Raw genomic sequence first — 19,350 nt, 5'->3', positions numbered from 1 at the left:
ATATTTTTTATGGAATTCAAATACCACCATCTGCCGTGGTGGGATTCGAACCTGAGTTCCCAGAACCTTAGCTGAGTTTCTAGATTAATAGTCCGGTGATAATACCACTAGACCATCACCTCCCCATGAAGAACCTAGCTGTTGAAGAGATAAATGCATCCGTCAATTCTTAATATGAACTTTTCTTTATTGATGATCCATTTCTTTTAAATTTTTGTCCCCGTGAGGAAAAGCTTTGACATTTATCCCACGTAAGTAGCTTGCGAGCTGTTTGAGAAGCTCAAAACTATCTTCTTGCAGAGGCATTTTGATCAACTTCGTTTAGCTCCAGTCAGTAAGTTTGTAAATTTTGTTAACGGGTCATTCATTGTGATGCAAAATGGGCTTTCCTCCCAATTTCTTCTACTTGACAAAGATATACCGCAAGGAGGCCATGATGGTCTGTTCATTATTGGCTGATGGCCCATGGTGTTTCCTTCAAAGAATGAGAACTAATGGGGCGACGCAGATTATTTGAATAAATTCTGCCTGAAATCTTTTACTCACACGTCACGTTTTTTAAGTTTAAAGTTCATTTATTATCGTCACAAGTAGGCTTACATTAACACTGCAATGAAGTTACTGTGAAAATCCCCTAGTCGCCTGTTCTGGTACACTGAAGGAGAATTTAGCACAGCCAATGCACCTAACCAGCACATCTTTCGAACTGTGGGAGGAAACCGGAGCACCCAGAGGAAACCCATGCAGATATGGGGAGAATGTGCAGATTCCACACAGACAGTGACCCAAGCCAGAAATCGAACCCGGGTCCCTGGCACTGTGAGGCAGCAGTGCTAACTACTGTGCCATCATGCCGTCAGGTTTATCTTGGGTTGTTCAGTGATTTTGCAGACATAGCAACATGGAGCTGTTGCGTTGACAACATTACGTTGAGTCCTGGCAAGGAAGGACTATTCCTTGATACAAGGAATTCAGGTAAGGTAGAAAGGGTAGGAAAGGAGGAGGGATGATAGGAGTGATTAACGAGAATATTTCAGTGCTGGAGAGAGAAAATATCCCAGAGGATTCAAGGACAGAATCCGTTTGGCTAGAGCTAAGGAACAAAAAAGGAACAATAACTTTGCTTGGTGTCGTTCATAGGTTACCAACCTGTGGCAGGATGTAGAGGAAGAAATTCACAAGGGAATTACAGAGAGGTGCAAATGTTAGTAGTTATAATGTTTTATAATCCAGGTCAGAAACTCCAAGGTGTTTTATGACATCAGCCTAGACCATAGGTTTTGCACTTTGAATTTGGCATGGGTAAGCATCAGACATTTCACTTCATGTGTGATTCAAATGACCCACTAGGGAGTTTTCATCAAACAAAATTTATTTAAGAACATAGTTAAACTATAATAAGAAAATTCGCATAACTTTTACCAATTGCAAAAACACAACTATGACATTGTATAAACCTTACCTGTTAAGTATACTGATCCAAGCTAAAAAACCCACACAAACATACACCCCTTTCCAGGCTTAGCACAGAAAGTAAGTATGCTCACCTGGTGCTGAAGTTTGCAGCTTTGTAACACCCGCTGTGAATTAGTCCTTTGGACATGGAACTGAAAGGCTGAGGCTTTCCTCTCCTGGGACTTCCAGCACTCTTCGAGAGACAGAGACACCACTTGTCTCTAGCTTCTAGCTAGCCAGACACCTGAATTTCCAATACATTGGGGGAGGGACACAAACATTGTTTTCAGTCTGCAGTCCCAAAAGCTTCTGCCCAAAATGAAAGTTAAACCTTTGGATTTCTCCTGTGTAAAAAAAACAGTCCCAAGGTACCACCTGACCTGTCAATCATTCTTCACCCAACAATTCAAAAAGGGTCATAAAACTCCAGGACACTTCATTAGGCCCAAATTAAAAATAAACAAAAGGCCATGGGGAGGGAAGTGTCAAACATCAAACGAACATGGACAAGTTGGTGGAATGGGAGGCAAGTAGCAGATGAAATTTAATGTAAAGTATTGATTCATTTTGGTAGAAAGAACGCAGAGAGACAATAGAAAATAAAGGGTCCAATTCTAAAGAGGATGCAGGAGCAGAGAGTACTGAGTGTAAATGTCCATAAATCATTGAAGTTGGGAAAACAGGTTGGAAGAGCAGCTAATGTGGCAAACCACAGCCTGGGCCTTATCGATTGGGGTGGTGAGTACAAAACAAGGAAGTTATATTAAATCTGTATTTTTTTTACATTCATATGATATGGGTGTCGCTGGCTGGCCAGCATTTATTGCCCATCCCTAGTTACCCGAGGGCAGTTGAGAGTCAACCATATCACTGTAGCTCTGGAGTCACATGTAGGCCAGACCAGGTAAGGATGGCAGATTTCCTTCCCTAAAGGGCATTAGTGACCCAGACAGGATAAAACACTGTCCCAGTCTCGACTGGAGTACTGGTTGGAATTCTCCGACCTCACCCATGGCTGGGACTCTCTGGTCCCACTGCAATGAATGGAGGTTTGGCTGAGCGCCAAATTCTCCTGGAGGAGAGTGTGCGAGACCGGAGAATTCTGGCCATCATGCCCAGTTCTGGCATTGCAATTGCGGATATGGAGACATTGGAGAGAGTGGAGAAAAGACTCATGAGAATGGTTCCAGGAATGAGGAACTTCAGTAACCAAGAGAAATTTGGAGAAGTCGGGGCAGTTCACCTTGAAGGAGAGAAGGCTCAGGGAAAATTTGATGAGGGGTCAGGGCAGAGTAGACAACGAGAAACTGTTCCCATTGGTGGGAGAGAACCAGAGGGCACAGATTTAAGGTGATTGGCCAAAGAAACAATGGTGATGTGAGGAAAACATTGATGTACAATGAGTGTCTAGGATATGGAAGTATGGGAGCCTAAAGTGTGGTGGAGGCAGGGTCCACTGAGGCTCACAAAAGGTAGGAAATGGCCTAGTGGTATTATCACTAGACTATTAACCCAGAAACTCAGCTAATGTCTGGGGATCCGAGTAAGAGAATTGTTCCTTACAAGGGCCAGATCAGATCTGACTGGCCAAAAGGCCACATTATGGACTCTAACTATTCAATGATTGTATGATTCTATACAAAAAATTCCTGGGACCAGTACATATAAAAAGTAACACGCGTATTTGTAATCACTTTACACTTGAGATCATAATCTGTAATATTATAAAATATCTCAGTGTGTTTAAGATGGTGTCAAGCTGTAGATTTGTTGTAAATATTAGCCATTATACTCTGCACATCCATTCTGTTACAAAACAATGCTTTCTAAAAGGGGCCACAAAAGGTTGTATTAAATCCAACACTTTTCGATCAATAAATCCACACGAAAAGTATTTTTAAGATAATTGGCAAATTATCCACTCTAGTCTTGGTAAATTCATTTGAGGAACAATGAGGCGATTTTCTTTTACCCGGTGAGTTATTGTGACCGGGCGTAGCTTGGCTTTAAGGATGATGGAAAATAATTCAATCAGAGCTTTTGAAGGGGGATAGACATCTAATTGAAAAGAAAACATTTGCAGAGCTGCCGTATTGGCACAGATAGTGGAGTTCATAGATCATAGAATCCCCACTATGCAGCAGGAGGCCATTTGGCCCATCGAGTCTGCACCGACAGCAATCTCACCCAGCCTCTATCCACATAACCCCACATATTTACCCCGCCAGTCCCCCTGACACTAAGGTGCAATTGAGCATGGTCAATCAACCTAACGCACATATTTTGGACTGTGGGAGGAAACCAGAACACTCGGATGAAACCCATGCAGACACGGGTAGAACGTGCAAGGTCCACACAGACAGTGACCCAAGCCGGGAATCGAACCCAGGCCTCTGGCGCTGTGAGGCAGCAGTGCTAACCACTGTGCTACCGTGCAAGTTCTTCCAAACATTGGTGTTAAGATGCATTCTCAGAACTATGCAGGTCCATGGGCACAATATAATGTCCTCCACCATGGCAAGATTAGATTGGAGGCAGCGGGCATTTAATTGGGCTAGAAGGTGCAAGGTCGGGACCCCGCTGCCTTCCCATCTCTGTCCCAATGCCAATTCAGGTCCTTAGATGGGCAATTATGTTGGCATTCAACAGGCTGCAGGCGGGACATCTGCCAAGTGGCACAGTGGCACAGTGATTAGCACTGCTGCCTCACAGTGCCAGGGACCTGGGTTCGATTTCCGGCTTGGGTCACTGTCCGTGTGGAGTCTGCACATTCTCCCCGTGTCGGTGTGGGTTTCCTCCGGGTGCTCCAGTTTCCTCCCACAGTCTGAAAGATGTGCTGGTTAGGTACATTGACCCGAACAGGTGCCGGAGGGTGGCGACTAAGGGACTTTCACAGGAACTTCATTGCAGTATTAATGTAAGCTTTACTTTTGACTAATAAATAAACTTTAACTTTTAACTTTAACAAGCAGGGAGCTTGAAACCTGAGCTTGTCATCTTTTCTGAGGGGTCCCCACACTCAGTGCCTGATTGAAGGTTCTGGCATCGGGTAGGGGCCCACTGATAACTAATCCCTCCCCTTTCTTCCGACCCCACTGCCCGCTACCGGCCAGTGACCATCTCCTCACAACCATAAAAAATAGGAAACAGGAGTAGGCCATTCGGCCCCTGAAGCTCCGCCACCCAATAGGATCATAGCTGATACGATATTTCTCATGTCTACATTCCTGCCCTTTCCCTGTAATCCTTGATTCCCTTAAAATCTAAAAATTTATTGATCAAAAATCTAACGATCTCAGCCTTAAATATACACAAGGCCCCCACGGCTCTCAGTGGCAAGGAGATCCAAAGACTCTCAAAGAATTTTCTCCTCATCTCAGTCTGAAATTGGCACTCCTTTATTCTGAGACTGTGCCTCTGGTCCTAAACTCTCCCATGAGGGGAATCATCCTCTCAGCATTTACCCTGTCAAGCCCCTTAAGAATCCTATAAGTTTCAATAAGATCCCCTCTCAGTTTTCTAAATTCCAATGAGTAGGGTCCCAACCTGTGTTTAATCTTTCCTCATAAAACAATCTCTCCATACCGGGGATCATCCCAGTGAACCTTTCCTGAACAGCCTCCATTGAAATTACGGGGACGATTCTCCCAAAGAATTCAAAGAATTCCAATGGGCGGGAAAATGGGAATTTTTCTCGCCAGTTTCTTGGGTGAAATGTGGGGAATGAACCTCCGGGATTTTGTGCATCACAGAGTCCCCAACGTGATTCGCGCCAGTAAGGGAGAGGGTGGAGCCTGAAACCGCCCGAGAGGCTGGAATGTGAGCAGGCCACTGCGCACGCACGGAACTGTCAGTGGTGGAGTGGCGGATTGGAGCATGCATAGAAGTCTACAAGATTCTGAGAGGCACGGACAGAGTGGATAGTCAGAAGCTTTTTCCCAGGGTGGAAGAATCAATTACTAGGGGACATAGGTTTAAGGTGCGAGGGGCAAGGTTTAAAGGAAATGTTCGAGGCAGATTTTTTACACAGAGGGTGGCGGGTGCCTGGAACTCGTTGCCGGGGGAGGTAATGGAAGCGGATACGGTAGTGACTTTTAAGGGGCGCCTTGACAAATACATGAATAGGATGGGAATAGAGGGATATGGTCCCTGGAATGGTGGGAGGTTTTAGTTCAGTCAGGTAGCGTGGTTGGTGCAGGCTTGGAGGGCCGAAGGGCCTGTTCCTGTGCTGTAATTTTCTTTGTTCTTTGACTACTGCCGACGTAAAACTCAATTTGGGCCTCATCAAATGTTGTGCTCCCGTCACCAAATACATTTAATATGAACGGGAGCCCAAGGACAGGAAATCATAGGGAGCAAATGGATAAGGTACAAGGAGATCTATCTACTACACTGGAGGAACAGCCTCAACGATGAGGATAATGATGACTCGGATTTTGGGTGAACTGGATTGCACATAAAATATCCCATTACAACACCTTGCAGAAGAAGAGATGGTTTCTCCCTGGTGCTCTGGTCAATGTTTATCCTCAACCAGAATGGGTGCAAGGTGGGAGTGGGGTTGAACCTGAGGCATCTCCTCTCTTTCTCTCTCCACAGATGCTGCCAGAGCTTCTGAGTATTTCCAGCATTTTCTGTTCTTATTTCAGATTTCCAGTAGTATTTTGCTTTTGTCACAAGGTTAGGTGATTTGTTAGGTCATTTGTTTCAATGCTGTTTGTGGGATCTTGCTGTGCAAAAAGCTGACCACTGATTCCATCACATGATGACAGTGAGTATATTTCAAAAACGGTGCCTACACTGTTCATGTACAGTGGTGTAGAAATACAAAGCTTTCTCTCCTGAGTTTATCATTAAATGATGTGGAGAAAATAGCAGGTGAATGGCTTGCGATTTTCAATTAGAAACATATAGGATCCCTACAGTGCAGAAGGAGTGGCCACAATCCCACCCAGGCCATATCCCCATAACCCCACTAATCTACTCTACAAATCCCCTGACACTAAGGGGCAATTTAACATGGCCAATCAACATAACCAGCACATCTTTGGAGTGTGGGAGGAAACCGGAGCACCCGGAGGAAACCCACGCAGACACGGGGAGAATGTGCAAACTCCACACAGACAGTGACCCCGAGGCCGGGAATCGAACCCGGGTCCCTGGTGCTGTGAGGCAGCAGTGCTAACCCTGAGGTGCTTTGGCAGTGCAGTTATTGTGGGAGATGCTGCAGCTAATTTACACATTCAATTAATGAGCTGTGTTACCTTGCAGGGCATATTTCAAGTTTTATGGAGTGCTGCGCGCAGAGTTAGAAATTCACTTGGTCCCATGTGCTATATTGCCACTGAATGTACCAGGCGTCACATCAATGGCTAAACATCCACTGGGATCATAAATTCAGCAAAAATGTTGCACACGGCAGTTAATGTCTGCACAACCCTAATGAAAATGAGCTCATTCAAGGTGTAGTTTTCAAAGCTTACTGCAGCGTGAAATGGACTGGCAAATACTGACACTCAGTTGCAACCTTTCCATATGATCTGGTTTGAATCGTAAAATCCCTACAGTGCAGAAGGAGGCCATTCGGCCCATCGACTCTGCACTGACAACGATCCCACCCAGGCCCTATCCCCATAATCCCACGTATTTACCCTGTTCATCCCCTGGTCACTAGGATCAATTTACCATGGCCAATCAACCTAACCCACACATCTTTGGACTGTTGGGAGGAAACCGGAGCACCCGGAGGGAACCCACGCAGACACGGGGAGAATGTGCAAACTCCACACAGACAGTGACCCCAGGCTGGAATCGAACCCGGGTCCCTGGCGCTGTGAGGCAGCAGTGCTAACCACTGTGCTACCGTGCCACCATTTGGGAAGGAGCTAGGAGCAAATGTGGCCTCCAATTTAACTAAGTGGTTATTGTAGGTCTATTTTTGATGACAGTGTTGGGATAAAAAGAAAATAATGTAGACGGTCAAGAAGGAATGATGCTCACTGACCACGCAGCTTTTCTCCAGAGAGACAGCCTATTACCAATTGGAATTGGTGAACTCTACTTCTCAACGCCAGTGCCTTTGATATTTCGACAAGGCCCCCAAAGCGCTTCATTGCAGCATTTATTAGACCATATTTGACATTGAGACACACAGGAGATATTAGGACAGATGGTCAAAAAGTTCATCAGCTGGAGGTTTCAAGGGCCATCTTAGAGGAGAGAAGAGCAAAGAGGTTTATGTAGGGAATTTCAGAGTTTGTGGACAAGGCAGCTGGAGGCAGAGTTACCAATGATGGGCTGAATGGATTCCTGGGCCCAGGCGTTTCTACTGAGGTGGACAGCTGGACTTAGGAAGTTCCCTGCCTTGTCATGCCCACCTCGAAAGAAGTACGGAGCAATCTGCACTCTCAGGGGGCAGGTGCAGACTGCAGTAGCCAAGGGGAGCCGATAGCCTAGTGGTATTATCACTGGACTATTAATCCAGAAACTCAGCTAATGTTCTGGGGACCCGGGCTCGAATCCGGCCACAACAGTTGGTGGAATTTGAATTCAAGAAAAAATGTCTGGAAATAAGAATCTACTGATGACCATGAAACCATTGCCGATTGTCGGAAAAACCCATCTGGTTCACTAATGAACATTAGGGAAGGAAATCTGCCGTCCTTACCTGGCCTGGGCTACATGTGACTCCAGAGCCACAGCAATGTGGTTGACCCTCAACTGCCCTCGGGCAACTGGGGATGGGCAATAAATGCTGGCCCAGCCAACAATGCCCATGTCACATGAATGAACGAATGAAACAAAAAAAGACCTGCCACAGTTCTCTGGGACATTGTCCCTGTTGTTTTGCTACACTTTAGGCCCTGTGGCCTTCATTGATCAACCCCCCCACCCACTCCCCACGCAAGGACAATGTGACCTCATGCTCCCTTCCCATTCTTATGGTCTCTTATAGTCCCCTTTGTCAATTAATAGCTCTTCCATGCACATTCACCCCAGAATCAATACACCACATATAGAGCCATGAAGCTATAGTAACAATGACGTGTGTGTAACTGCTTAGAAAAAAAAACACTCATTCATATATCTTGGGCCAAAACTGGTATTCCTACAACTCTATAAAAGTGCCAATCAAACAGTCCATCAAAATCTCAATAACAGAAACTTTAAGCACTCCCCACCTCTTAATTTGAGTAACTAAAATTGAGACATTGACAAGAGATCACAGAAAAATAACTTATTTTAACCATATAAAGCTGTCAATCAAGGAAAGCTAACAGTTTTATTCAGCTGTGTAAACTGAGTTACTCCTCTCAGCGTCTTAAAAAGATTACCTTAGGTCCCATTATTTTCTCCATTGCATTTTTAAACTTTATATTAAATCCAACAAGTTCCTCCTCTTGATTTATTGTAGCTTCCATTGTGCAGCTGGTATTATATCCTATTCATCAACTATAATGTTGGATAGAATGTATTCATTTGACTTCAAATGTCAACCCTCTTTCTTTCTCCGCAGTGTGTATTTCTGAGTCTTTCTAACACTTCCTGGGTTTTCCATTCTTTCAGATCTCCAGCACCTGCAGTCTTCTGCTTTTGTGTTATTTATTTGTCAAATCTTTTGAAATGAATTCCTACTTTCTGCGCTGGGAGTGGGGGAGGAGAGAGTTTTTTATTTTACAATCTTTTTCCATTTTGTACGAATGATGAACAAAGATAACTCTCCCCTCCTCTTGTATTTGGCACTGTCACATAGTAACTGAGTGCACTTAATAATCCACTTGCCCCATAAGGGCCTGCTTAGGTGCTAATTCTTGATATGACAATCAAAACAGACAATTTGTGGGAAGATCACCCAGTCTAATCACTGAATTATGCCAGACTAAGAAAATAAACTCACATCTGAACGACCATTGAATTTTTCATAGAGTCATAGATGTTTACAGCATGGAAACAGGCCCTTTGACCCGACTTGTCCATACTGCCCTTTTTTTAACCACTAAGCTAGTCCCAATTGCCCACATTTGACCCATATCCGTCTATATCCATCCTACCCATGTAACTGTCTAAATGCTTTTTAAAAGACAAAATTATATCCACCTCTACTATTACCTCTGGCAGCTTGTTCCAGACACTCACCACCCTCTGCATGACAAAAATTGTCCCTCTGGACCCTTTTGTATCACTCCCCTCTCACCTTAAACCTATGCCCTCTAGTTTTAGACTCCCCTACCTTTGGGAACATATATTGACTACCTTGCTGATCTATGCCCCTCATTGTTTCATAGACCTCAATAAGATCACCCCTCAGCCTTCTACGCTCCAGGGAAAAAAGTCCCAGTCTATCCAGCCTCTTCCTATATCTCAAACCATCAAGTCCCGGTAGCATCCTAGTAAATCTTTTCTGTACTCTTTCTAGTTTAATAATATCCATTTTATAATAGGGTGACCAGAACTGTACGCAGTACTCCAAGTGTGGCCTTACCAATGTCTTGTACACCATCAACAAGATGCCCCAACTCCTGTATTCAATGTTCTGACCAATGAATAACTTCACAGTCACAGATGTACTTTTGAACCTTAAACTAAAGGGCAGAGGTTTAAGGTGAGAGGGGAGAGATACAAAAGTGTCCAGAGGGGCAGTTTTTTCACACAGAGGGTGGTGAGTGTCTGGAACAAACTGCCAGAGGCGGGTACAATTTTGTCTTTTAAAAAGCATTTAGATAGTTACGTGGGTAAGATGGGTATAGAAGAATATGGACCAAATGCAGGCAATTGGGATTAGCTTCGGGGTTTAAGAAAAAAGGGCGGCATGGACAAGTTGGGCCAAAGGCCCTGTTTCCATGCTGTAAATCTCTATGACTCTATGAAATGTTGTTGCTGTTGTAATGTGGGAAACTTCATTAAACTCCATCTGGGAATGGGGATACAAAAAGCTCAGGTTTCAAAAATGTTCTTGATTACTGGCACAAGACTCTCCACTCACAAAGTAGTCGAAACATGGCACAGAAGCCTTTGCACCAGGGACCTGGGGGCGGTGGGGGGTGGGGTGGGGGGTGGGGGGGGGGGGGGGGCGGTTCCTGTCCCATCCACCATTGTAGCAGGTGTTGTGGGGGTTTGGTGGACCATGCAAAGGTCCTTTGGCCTTGGGTGGGATTTTCTGGTTTTGGGACGAGCGCGGCCGGAGAATCCTGCCCCAGGACTCTTAAGAGACTAATGTTCATTGAGCTTAACTGTGACGACATTCTTAGGGTTTTGCATAGTTCTAGCTTCTGTCGGGGTGGGGCGGAATGGTATGGATTGTCTCATCACAGTTTAAAGTGTACACCCAAGCAAACCTCAATGAAAAGGTAAATGACTGCAGCAGGAATACATTCCCATGCTTCTGATTCTGATTATTATTTGTTGTTGATAAAAGCACAGTGGAGTACACACTGATGTTCTGCTCAGTATGTATCTATACTAGCATCTCACAACAAAAATCATTACATTGTTGCTGTTTGTGGAACCTTGCTGTGCACAAACTGACCACCATGTTTCCTTTGACTCAATGTCAAACAATAGCAAGGGCTGGAGAGTGTGTGTGTGTGAGTGTGTGTGTGAGTGTGTGTGTGTGTGTGTGTGTGTGTGTATGAGTGTGTGTGTATGTGTGAGTGTGTGTATGTGTGAGTGAGTGTATGTGTGTGTATGTGTGAGTGTGTGTATGAGTGTGTGTGTATGTGTGAGTGAGTGTATGTGTGTGTATGTGTGAGTGTGTGTATGAGTGTGTGAGTGGTGTGTGTGAGTGTGTGTGTGTGTGTGTGTGTGTGAGTGTGTGTGTGTGAGTGTGTGTGTGTGTGTGTGTATGAGTGTGTGTATGTGTGAGTGAGTGTATGTGTGTGTATGTGTGAGTGTGTGTATGAGTGTGTGAGTGGTGTGTGTGAGTGTGTGTGTGTGTATGAGTGTGTGTATGAGTGTGTGTGTATGTGTGAGTGAGTGTATGTGTGTGTATGTGTGAGTGTGTGTATGAGTGTGTGAGTGGTGTGTGTGAGTGTGTGTGTGTGTGTGAGTGTGTGAGTGTGAGAGTGTGTGTGTGTGTGTGTGCGAGTGTGTGTGAGAGTTTGTGTGAGTGAGTGTGTGTGTGCATGAATCAGATGAGCAAGCCATAATATTGTTAATATGGACCATTGTAGCCAACACAATAGTTATTTTACCCCAATCATTATTGTTGTAATACTCCTTTAAGGGAGAGCAGCATGGCATCACGAGAAGGGAAGTGTGTCATGTGATCCAGTCACAGCTTCACTTTGGCATGTGCGCGGAACACAGTACACACAGCTGTGCTGCTGATGTCCTCAAATTTTCTATCCGTGTACATATGTTCTTATGTGCCTAGTCTAAACAAATGAACCCACGATGAGTTTACCCAATCCTTTTGAGTGATTGGCAATCACTATAACAATACAATATGGTGCTTAGTGGTTGTTAAACAGTGTGGCAGCACGGTTAAGTACAGATATGACATGGTAAAGAGTCTTAGATCACCCTCGACGTGTTGGTCAGCCTGTAGTGAAGCCTGTTGTTGGAGAGTGTTGAAACAACAGCGTGGTGACTGCACAGTAAAGATTTGAATACACAGTGAGCTCAGGTACTGAAATAAAAAGCTGGTAAGAAGACAGATCCCCTGTGGTGAGATTGCAGTGCAAAGCCTGCCAATTCCATGATTGGGACAGTGTGTTGTGAGGACCACCACCAGGTTAGCTCAGCTGGGACAGGTGAGCCACTGGGGTATGAGTCACTCCAATAACGAGTGAAGGAGAGTCAAACACAAAACAACCCAAAACAAACCAAACTGTCATAAAATCAGGAAGGTTGTGATTATAACGGGTGGCTCCAGAGATGTTAAATGATAAATCCAATAAAATAAGGAGGAAGGTCAGAGGGATATAATCAAAATGTCCATACAATTCCCCTGTTTGAACTGGGATGCATCTGACCTAATATCCAAATGCAGAATGCTTAAACAGTGAGCAGAGCTATGGTTTCTTGATTCAGGTGTGCAGCAACTAGATGAACAATCCATAAGAATTCAGCCAGCAATTGAGAATGAAGATTTACACAGACTGAACAGGTCAGGATTAACAAACAAATAGTGAAAGAACCCCCAAAAGATATGGACTGCTTTGAAGAAACAGCCAAGTTTCCTCTCCAGATCTTCTGACACTTTGTCCAAAAAAATCGGGGGGGTTGCTTTGCGCTGTCATTCTAGTGGGTTGGGGCCTGATAGAGCCAGCAAGGCGAGCATCACAGCACCTCTCAAATTAAAGTTAAAGACCCCCCTGCTGGCATCGGAGCATCAGAGAAGTCTCTTTTAAGTTTAAGTTTATTTCTTAGTGTTACAAGAAGGCTTACATTAACACTGCAATGAAGCTACTGTGAAAATCCCCTAGTCGCCACACTCCGGCGCCTGTTCGGGTACGCTGAGGGAGAATTTAGCATGGCCAGTGCATCTAACCAGCACGTCTTTTGGAGAAGGAACATTTTTCCATTTCTCACTTCAGTTTCAGTTTTCCTGTTAATTTATATTTACTTAATGTTAATTCTGAATATCAGAGTATAAGACAGATATTGTAAATTGGTTTACTTTTCTGAATTTGTATGGTGAAGTTTACATTGTTTGTGTAAAGCCATAGGATCATGTGGTTTTATTCTCCTAGCGACTAGCTGGGATTTTAAACTTTGTTTGTTTGCTTTAATCAAAAGGTTACTGGTCCCATACACATGTGTGGGATTGAAACACGTGAGAATTCATCCTGCCGGCTGTTAGCTATTAATCTAACAGAGGCGACACGGTGGCATGGTGGTTAGCACCGCTACCTCACTGTGCCGGGGCCCAGGTTCGATTCCCGGCTTGGGTCACTGTCTGTGTGAAGTTTGCACATTCTCCCTGTGTCTGCGTGGGTTTCCTCCGGGTGCTCCGGTTTCCTCCCACACTCCAAAGATGTGCTGGTTACGTGCATTGGCCATGCTAAATTCACCCTCAGTGTACCCGAACAGGTGCCAGAGTGTGGCGACTGGGGGAATTTCACAGTAACTTCACTGCAGTGTTAATAGAAGCCTACTTGTGCCACTAATAAATAAACTTTTTACTTCAACTGAAGCGATCACACTGAATCTTTAACCCATCGAGCGCATAATTGATTCATCTCACACAAATCTAAATTTAACCTAATGCTTTGGATCCAGAGATATACTTCTCCTGAAATAAAAAAGATCCTTAAATTTATGGAGCAAATATCACAGCTCAGGGTTCTTTACCTTTCGGAATACACTGGGCGGAATTTACCAAAATAAACTGGCAATGTGTCAGGTTCAGGCTGACAGCCCCAGAAACACAGCCAGGTTTTCTCTCCAGATCTATGGGTGGGATTTCCACACTCGCCCCAAGACTGGAAAATCCCGTCCGAGGTTAATGGACCTTTGTGTGGTCCTGTCCCACCCGCTTCGATTCCCGTGGCGGGTGGGACGGGAAAATTCCACCCTTTGTCAAGAGTCTGTCGGGGCAGCTCCTCAGAGTAAAGTGCCCCGATCTGAAAGCAAAATCTTAAAGTAAAATTAAAGGGACTCTACCCTCCCCCCCCCCCCTGCCCCCAGCTCCCTCCCCCACACCCCCATTAACAGACATCAGGAACCCCGGAAGACAAGGGGAAGACCCCCTCAGCCCTCGAACATAGAGGCCCAACCTCCCAAATCACTCAATGGTTGGGTCACCCTCCACACATCCCCCACCACAACACCATGCAGGCATCAGGGTGACCCCCCCTCCCCCCTCCACAATTTTCACCAACATTGGGGTACCTCTCCCCCCGCCCATTCTCAGTGTCCGCCATGGGAATCAACGCGTGTGCGCTAGGCAAGTTGACAGACCATTTAAAGGTCGGCTGCCCTCGAGGTGAGAATTTCAGTCCATGGGGCGGGCAGGACTGGAATGTTCCACCAATGGTGATTTTAATTCTACCCATCTATTTCAAACTGGGACGCAGGAGTTAAAATCCAATGAAGACTTACCAGCCAACATTTTGTCCCCATCCCAAAGTATTGGGCAGCACAGTGCCTCTCAACTCCAGGGACCCAGACTCGATTCCTGGCTTGCGTCACTGTCTGTGCAGAGTCTGCACATTCTCCCCGTGTCTGCGTGGGTTTCCTCCGGTTGCTCCAGTTTCCTCCCACAGTCTGAAAGATGTGCTGGTTAGATGCACTGGCCATGCTAAATTCTCCCTCAGTGTACCCGAACAGGCACCAGAGTGTGGCGACGAGAGGATTTTCACAGTAACTTAATTGCAGTGTCAATGTAAGCCGACTTGTGACACTAATAAATAAACTTTATAACTTTCACCTCCTCCTGAATGCCAGAAAGCAGCAGGGTCTTCTGTCAATATGCAGATTGTGTTCTAATTATATGACTGAGGCCTGATTGCTGTTTACCACAGGGGCCTCAACAAGAAAACACTTTTGAAAAAAAGATGGTATCAGGAAACAGTCCAAGAAGGCAAGTTTTCCACGTAGGCCAACAGCGGGACGACTGGTCATATAAAACCCCTGAGGTCGCGCCTCCTACACCCCAGCCCATCCTTCCCAATCACAACACCCTTGGTTCGTGTTGGCAGCATCCCGCTACCTGACCTTTTCCTCCCTTGGACTGGTCAACCACTATTGCTGCCAGTTTGGACAGGCAACTGGCCCAGCCTTGCAGCGGAGGCCCAGGGAGTTCAAATCAACTAGGCTTCCTGCTGTAAACGTCAGGACGATTTGGCGCTCATGTTGATGCCTGCTTGCCCAATACCCACTCTGAGTTAAATATACATACATTACATTATAGACATCTGTTCATTATTAATATTTAAATTTAATTTGTAACAAACTAATGGAAATCACCAAAAATAGCCTAAAAGTCTGAGGTCACGTATCAACCGACTCAAGAACAGCTTCTTCCCTGCTGCCGTCAGACTTTTGAATGGACTTACCTCACACTAAGTTGATCTTTCTCTACACCCTAGCTATGACTGTAACACTACATTCTGCACTTTCTCCTTTCCTTCCCTATGAACGGTTTGCTTTGTCTGTATAGCGCGCAAGAAACAATACTGTTCATTGTATGCTAATACATGTGACGATAATAAATCAAATCAGCTAAACGAGGAATTCAGTATTGACGTACATTATGATGCCAAACCCATCAAATTTGTTTCTCTTCTCACGGAATCATCACTATTTCCTTTCCTCCATTTTATATATAAAGTTTAACATTTATTTATTAGTGTCGTAAGTAGACCTCCATTATCACTGCAATGAAGTTTCTGTGAAAATCCCCTCGTCGCCACACTCCGGTGCCTGTTCGGGTACACTGCGGGAGAATTTACCATGGCCAATGCACCAGCATGTCTTTCGGACGGTGGGCGGGAACCGGAGCACCTGGGTATTATTAAACTAGAAAGAGTGCAGAAAAGATTTACTAGGATGCTACTGGGACTTGATGGTTTGAGTTATGAGAGGCTGGTTAGACTGGGACGTTTTTCTCTGGAGTGTAGGAGGCTGAGGGTGATCTTATAGAGGCCTATAAAATAATGAGGGGCATAGACCAGTTAGATAGTCAACATCTTTTCCCAAAGGTAGGGAGGACTAAAACTAGAGAGCATAGGTTTAAGGTGAAAAGGGAGAGGTCAGATCAGCTGTAAAGATTTGCATTCTAATCAGTATTCTGTAACTTGATTTTGTGTCTCTGTATGCCCTGTTTGAGAGCAGATATCCAATCCATCTGACGAAGGAGCAGCGCTCCGAAAGCTAATGGCATTTGCTACCAAATAAACCTGTTGGACTTTAACCTGGTGTTGTTAAAACTCTTACTGTGTTTACCCCAAGTCCAACGCCTGTATCTCCACATCATGCTTTCAAATTGGCAGGCAGTAACTAGTGAGATGCCACAGGGATCGGTGTTGGGACCCCAGCTAGTCACAATATATATTAATGATTTGGATGAGGGAACAAAATTTAACATCTCAAAGTTTGCAGATGATACCAAGTTGGGTGGGAGGGTGAACTGTGACGAGGATGCAGAGATCCTTCAGAATGATCTGGATAGGTTGGGTGAGTGGGCTAATCAATGGCAGATGCAGTATAATTTGGATAAATGTGTGGTTATTCACTTTGGAAGCAAAAACAAGAAGATAGATTACTACCTGAATGGCTGTAAATTGGGAGAGGGGAATGTGCAGCGGGACCTGGGTGTCCTTGTGCACCAGTCACTGAATGTAAGCATGCTGGTGCAGCAGGCAGTAAAGTAGGCAAATGGCATGTTGGCCTTCATTATGAGAGGTTTCGAGTACAGGAGCAGTGGTGTGTTGTTGCAATTATACAGGGCCTTGGTGAGGCCACACCTAGAGTATTGTGTGCAGTTTTGGTCTCCTTTTCTGAGAAAGGATGTTCTTGCTCTCAAGGGAGTGCAGCGAAGGTTTACCAGGCTGAATCTGGGGATGGCAGGACTGATGTATGAGGAGAGATTGACTAGGTTAGGATTGTTTTTGCTGGAGTTCAGATGAATGAGGGGGGATCTCATAGAGACTTATAAAATTCTAACAGGACTAGACAGGGTAGATGCAGGGAGGATATTCCCAATGGTGGTGGAGTCCAGAACCAGGGGTCACAGTCTGAGGATTCGGGATAGACCATTTAGGACTGAGGTGAGGAGACATTTCTTCACCCAAAACGTGGTGAGCCTGTGGAATTAGTTGATGACAAAACATTGAATATTCAAGAGGCGGTTGGATATAGCACTTGGGGCAAATGGGATCAAAGGTTATGGGGAAAAGCAGGATTAGGCTATTGAGTTGGATGATCAGCCATGATCATTATGAATAGCGGAGCAGGCTCAAAGGGCTAGATGGCCTCCTCCTACTCCTATCTTCTATGTTTCTTTGTTTCTTCCAAGCAGAGTTCCAGCTGTGCTCCAGTCCAGCCTCAAATATAAGATAGGGCAGCACGGTGACACAGTAGTTAGCACAGTGCTAGGGATCTGGGTTCGATTCCAGCCTTGGGTGACTGTGTGTGGAGTCTGCATGGGTTTCTTCCACGTGCTCCGGTTTCCTCCCACAGTCCAAAGATGTGCAGGTGTCGAAATCTTGACTTCCGAGTTTGACTTTAACACAAACACACATTAACACAAGATACTTAACCGACAGATTGTCTTTATTTTACTTGCTAGCAAGGGGGTCAGTTCCCGACACAATGGGCCCGATTTTACCAAAACTTCCCGGGCGCGAAATTGCTGTAAAGTTGGGCGTCGGGCCTATACCGCGATCTGCACCCGATACCAAGTTGGGTGGGAGGGTGTTCTGTGACGAGGATGCAGAGATCCTTCAGAATGATCTGGACAGGTTGAGTGAGTGGGCTAATCAATGGCAGATGCAGTATAATTTGATTAAGTGTGAGGTTATTCACTTTGGAAGCAAAAACAAGAAGGCAGATTACTACCTGAATGGCTGTAAATTGGGAGAGGGGAGTGTGCAGTGGGACCTGGGTGTCCTTGTGCACCAGTCACTGAAGGTAAGCATGCAGGTAAAGAAGACAAATGGCATAAAACAAAGATCAAAGAAAATTACAGCACAAGAACAGGCCCTTCGGCACTCCAAGCCTGCACCGACCATGCTGCTCGACTGAATTAAAGCCCCCTACCCTTCCGGGGACCATATCCCTCCATTCCCATCCTACTCAGGTATTTGTCAAGATGCCCCTTAACAACCACTATCGAATCTGCTTCCACTACCTCCCCCGGCAGCGAGTTCCAGGCACCCACCACCCTCTGCGTAAAAAACTTGCCTTGTGCATCTCCTTTAAATCTTGCCCCTCGCATCTTAAACCTATGCCCCTAGTAATTGACACTTCCACTCTGGGAAAAACATTCTGACTATCTACTCTGTCTATGCCCCTCATAATCTTATAGGCTTCTATCAGGTTGCCCCCCAACCTCCGCTGTTCCAGTGAGAACAAACCAAGTTTTTCCAGCCTCTCCTCATTTCTAATGACCTCCATACCAAGCAATATCCTGGTGAATCTTTTCTGTACCCTCTCCAAAGCCTCCACATCCTTCTGGTAGTGTGGCAACCAGAATTGAACACTATATTCCAAGTGTGGCCCAACTAAGGTTCCATAAAGCTGCAACATGACTTGCCAATTTTTAATCTCAGTGCCCCGGCCGATGAAGGCAAGCATGCCATATGCCTTCTTGACTACCTTCTCCACTTGCGTTGCCACTTTCAGTGACCTGGGTACCTGTACACCCAGATCCCTCTGCCTATTAATACTCTTAAAGGTTCTGCCATTTACTGTGTATTTCCTATCTGTATTAGACCTTCCAAAATGCATTACCTCACATTTGTCCTGATTAAACTCCATCTGCCATCTCTCTGCCCAAGTCTCCAGCTGATCTATATCCTGCTGTATCCTCTGATAGTCCTCATCGCTATCCGCAAATCCACCAACCTTTGTGTCGTCCACAAACTTACTAATCAAACTAGTTCAATTTTCTGCCAAATCATTTATATATATTACAAACAGCAAAGGTCCCAGCACTGATCCCTGAGGAACGCCACTTGTCACAGCATTCAGAAACGCACCCTTCTACTGCTACCCTCTGTCTTCTATGATCGAGCCAGTTCTGTATCCATCTTGCCAGCTCACCTCTGATCCCATGAGACTTCAACTTCTGCACCAGTCTGCCATGAGGGACCTTGTCAAAGGCCTTACTGAAGTCCACTGCCCTACCCTCATCAATCATCTTCATCACTTCCTCGAAAAACTCCATCAAGTTAGTGAGACACGACCTCCCCTTCAGAAATCCATGTTGCCTCTCACTCATACGTCCAC

The sequence above is a fragment of the Mustelus asterias genome, chromosome 23 (genome assembly GCF_964213995.1).
Source record: "Mustelus asterias chromosome 23, sMusAst1.hap1.1, whole genome shotgun sequence".
NCBI classification, from domain to species: Eukaryota; Metazoa; Chordata; class Chondrichthyes; order Carcharhiniformes; family Triakidae; genus Mustelus; species Mustelus asterias.
This window is presented reverse-complemented; position numbering follows the sequence as displayed.